Source organism: Lupinus angustifolius, chromosome LG18, assembly GCF_001865875.1.
Source record: "Lupinus angustifolius cultivar Tanjil chromosome LG18, LupAngTanjil_v1.0, whole genome shotgun sequence".
NCBI lineage: Eukaryota > Viridiplantae > Streptophyta > Magnoliopsida > Fabales > Fabaceae > Lupinus > Lupinus angustifolius.
This window is the reverse complement of record NC_032026.1, coordinates 6642008-6647010: the sequence shown is the minus strand read 5'-3', so window position 1 is coordinate 6647010 and position 5003 is coordinate 6642008. Positions and strand designations below refer to the sequence as shown.

The 5003-nt window shown below is 32.3% G+C and overlaps 1 long non-coding RNA gene across 2 annotated transcripts; it reads left to right on the top strand.

The window, feature by feature from the left end:
• On the top strand, positions 2650-4444 carry LOC109332723. 2 transcript variants are annotated; one of them, XR_002105930.1, is made up of 6 exons: positions 2650-2814; positions 3128-3227; positions 3330-3410; positions 3501-3598; positions 3714-3759; positions 4143-4444. It is a non-coding gene; the product is annotated as an uncharacterized LOC109332723 (long non-coding RNA). The 2 variants fall into 2 exon arrangements; XR_002105929.1 differs by having other exon boundaries at positions 3330-3598.

Below are 5003 nucleotides of genomic sequence, written 5' to 3'. Positions count from 1 at the left end.
ACTCTAACAGCTCCTGTAGAGAGTAACTCTCTAATGGTGTTGTGCTTACGATGAATTTGTTGTTTCTTTCCGTTATAAAAGCGGTTCTCAATTTTTGCAATAGCCGCAGTACTATCACATTGGATTAACACAGCTGGAATCAGTTTTTCCCATAGGGAATCTCTACAAGCAAACTTCTCAGCCAACTTGCTTCTTCACTAGCTGTTGCTAGTGCTATCATTTCAGCTTCAATAGTGGATTGAGCCAGAATAGTTTATTTCTTTGACTTCCAAGAAACAGCCCCACCAACTATGCTAAATATATAGTCACTGGTTGCTTTGGAATCATCTGAAAGAGTATTCCAATCAGCATCACTGAATCCTTCTAGGACAGTTGGAAACCTTCGATAATGTAATCCAATGTTCATTGTTTTCTTAAGGTATCTTATTACCCTTTCAATAGCATGCCAATGCTCCATACTTGGTCTACTGGTAAACCTACATAATAATCCCACACATAGGCAATGTCGGGTCTAGTGCAATCAGTGGCATATCGAAAGCTGCCAATGATGCTAGCATATTCAGCTTATCTTACACATTCACTAATGTTCTTAAAAAGTTTTACACTTGGATCGTATGGTGTGCTAGCAGGTTTACAGTCAAAGTATTTATATTTCTTTAGGATCTTTTCCACATAGTGAGATTGATCCAAAGAAATTCCTTCTTTTGACCTAGTAATTTTTATACCAAGGATTACACTTGCCTCTCCAAGGTCTTTCATACTGTTACGCAACAATGATTTCACATTATTCACAACATGAATGTTGGAACCAAATATGAGTAGATCGTCTACATAGACACATATGATAGTGTAAATGTCATTTTCTGATTTGTAATAAATGCATTTGTCACTTTCATTCACCTTAAACTCATTCGAGACCATTAAGTCGTTAAACTTTTCATGCCACTGTTTAGGTGCTTGCTTAAGACCATACAACGACTTATCTAACTTGCAGACCTTATTTTTTTGGCCATGTATTACAAAACCTTCAGGTTGTTCCATATAGATTTCTTCTTCCAAATCACCATTTAAAAAGGCAGTCTTAACATCCATTTGATGTACTAATAAATTATGTATCGCAGCGATCGATATTAGTACTCTAATGGATGTTATTCTAGTAACAGGTGAAAATGTTCCGAAGAAATCTACATTTTCTCTTTGTCTGAAACCCTTAGCTACAAGGCGAGCCTTGTATTTATCCACTATGCCATCAGGTTTCAGTTTCTTTTTCAATATCCACTTACAACCAATAGGTTTTTACCAAACAATAAGCCTATAGAGATTCCAAAAGAAACATAGTACAAAAGAAACATAGTACAAAAGAAACATAGTACAAAAGAAACATAGTACAAATTACCAAACAATAAGCCTATAGAGATTCCAAAAGAAACATAGTACAAAAGAAACATAGTACAAAAGAAACATAGTACAAAAGAAATTCAGTTTTTACCAAACAATAAGCCTATAGAGATAAAACAATACCTAACAACTATATCTACCATGGGAACCCAAAAGACAATAGAAAAGAGATTAGAAGATAACTATAGTGAAAACACATTAGTCCATTGGGAAAACTCTAAGCCTATAGCCAAAATAGAACTAAATGATTACAACAAAGAAATAAATTGTAAGCCTTATCCTTGGACAGAAAGGGACAAGCAAGAATTTATAATGCACATAAATGAAACAAAAAAGTATGGGCTTATAAGATAAAGTAGATCATAATATTCATCGCCAGCTATAATAGTAATAAAGCCCAGTGAAGAAAAAAGAGGGAAGTCAAGGTTGGTTATAAATTATACAAAACTAAATAAGTTAGCCGTTAGAAATAGGTATCCTATACATCAATACAATTATTGTTCAATCTAATAAGAGGGAAGATGATATTTAGCAAATTTGATTGCAAATCAGGGTTTTTCCAAATAAAGTTAGAAGAGAGTATGATATATATATATATATATATATATATATATATATATGATCTGTTTACACCAAAGTTAAGTTACACTAATTACACTCAATCTCAACCATTCATTTTCTTAGATCTAACAGACCAAATGCGTGAGTGCAATAAATTATTTAAGATTTATCTTTTTCTCTAACATCACTTATTGCATTCGTTCATTTGGTCCGTTGAATCTAAGGAAATGAATGACTAAGATTGAGTGTAATTAGTGTAACTTAACTTTGGTGTAAACGGATGAGAGTTGCTCTTTAACCATTTCACTTTGAATGGAATGATAAGTATAACCATCATAATATTATAAAATTGGTAATCAAATAATTTTAGTCATTATTTTATCATTTACTTTTTTAATTGCATGATAATGGAAAAGTTTTTTAAATGGAAGTTATCAACAAATGAACAATCATCATCATTGATATCTACTTAACCGAGTCCCCAAAGACAAATGATTGAACTTAATTTAGAAGAATTGTCACCAGGTCCAGGAAAAAAGAATTAAAATTACATCATATCACACTACACCAAATTTTACATTTTGTGGAGGTTTTTGTGTGGAGGTTATTGAAACCTCCACAAATAAATCAAACACGGCCAGACCATTACATAAATAGATAGTGGAGGTTTTTATTTAATTAGTGGAGGTTGAAAACCTCCCCTGTCAATTTCCAATTACAAATCCTAAACCTTTCATTCTTTCCAATTCTTCTCCATTCTTCCATTTCATTTTCTTCCACACAACTAACACCATATTTCAGGTTCCTCTGTTCTTCCATTTCATTCTCTTCCGCACAACAAACCCAAGATTCTAGGTTCCTCTATTCTTCCATTTCATTTGCTTTTATACTATTATTTGTACAAGTTTCCAAATCTAGGGTTTCAAATCTCTTGAGGGTTTGTGTTAATTATTTTAGGGGTTTGCTTCCTTCCCATCGTTTATGAAATTTTATCTGAATGTGTCTGCCCAACATGTTATTCAAATGCATACAGAGTAGCTAATAACCTATTATAATCATTAGGAGTATGTGTTATTGTATGTCGAATGTTTTGTACTACGTCCTTTTATCTATGATAAATGTACTGCGTCCTTTTATCTATGATAAATTTCTCTCTTCTTTGCTTTAGGTTTCCATTATGAAGTGTGTTCGCCACCTGAATGTGGTCCTTTTATGGGTGCGGTTACAAAACGTCCCCATCTATCTCTAGTGACTGAGTATTTGCCTAGGTAAGATGGATGTCCAACTTCTGTAGTTAATAGTATTGTTAAATTATCTTGCTTAAAGGTTTTTGAGTGTATGACTTGTTGTATCCTGGTAATTTACGACAGGGTAGCTTATATCGCCTAATACACATGCCAACATCTGGTGAAGTTATGGATGCAAGGAAAAGATTGCGGATGATTTTAAACGTTGTTTGTACTATATATTGTTATTTTGTCATTTTAATATCTAACTCTCAAATAAGGTACTATGTTTATTTATGATTATTTTAATTGTAGGCTAAAGGGTCAACTATCTCCAATGTCTGAAGCCTCCAATTGTCCATTGGGATGTCAAATCCTAAAACCTTCTTGTAGACAAAAACTGGACTGTGAAGGTATAGTCAACCTGATTAAGCACCCAACTTTCTCTTTGAAAATTTTAAATTTGTTCTCCTAATGTATGATTTGACTTTCATTTCTTGCTTACGTATGTGATTTTGGATTATCCAGATTTAAGGCGAACACTTTCTTATCATCAAAATCATTTGCTGGAATTGTAAGTCTCTCGCACTCCAATAGTATGCTATTGAATGATGTTATCAACTTTTTGGTGTTGTAGTTCTCTTCTATTTAGTACATTTACACTTTTAATCTGTTATATATTTCTAACCTTATCTTTATCCTTTGTAATTTCAATTTTATAATTCTGTTGTAGCAGTACTTGCCTTCTATTGTATTAAGTTTGAATCATTGTAGTACAGAGACACGAAGATGTGTCATATGATCTGTTGTATGAAGGACTGAAACTTTAACTATATAGCTATACTGTAAAGGATTTTACATGTCAAGATTTATCAATTTAACTAAATAGAGACGTGGCTTCTTTGTTTGTTATCATGTCATTTTCTAATGTTAGGATAATTGTGTTAACTTTGATAGATTAATTCATAATGGTGATCGTGAAGAACATGAACCTTACATAGAAGCATCTCAAGCACAAATGGTGTATTATGTAGATGATGTTGTCAATGAAGGATGGAGTGTTGTTGTGCACCTAAAGTCAAAAGACTTCTATGATATGGGAGAAGAAGAAGAACATGATGCATATGAAAATGAGTCATACCAAGAGCAAAACCTTGACTAATTTTGTACTTTAAATGATTAATATGTGCAATTGGCAACAAACCATGTAATTGATGATATAGTTTAGAAAACTTCACTCTTTTTTAATACACTATATAGTTACTATCATACTTTCTCAAAGGTAATTGTTTTACATAGTTAATACTATTGTTATTTCCTTTCCTTTATGACGTTACCTATTATGTCATATTATTATCTAATTTTTTGTATCTCATTTTCTACTTTTTCACATGAATATAAAGACATGCCAAATGTGAAGTGTTATCAGAATCCATTAAAATCTCGACAATTAGTGGAGGTTAAAAACTTCCATAAATAAACTGCTACAAATGTATAGATACCAGAGGTTTTCTAAAACCTCTGTAAAACGCTTCTAGCGGTCATAACTATGGAGTTTTTTGAAACTTCTGCTAGTTATATTGTGGAGGTTAAAAACTTTCGCTAATCGCATAAAAAACCTCAACTAAATACAAAATGTGTTGTAGTGTCATCCTAATGATCAAGACAATATTCAAAGAGTATATTTACAAAGAGGACCATGTCAACCTACTCAATATAATTTCCCTCAAAGAAAAATTGGAAATTATTTAAGAAGATTTTGTCCTTGGTTTAATGAATTTGGCAACTGGGTAGAGTATAGTATAGAAAAAGATGCTG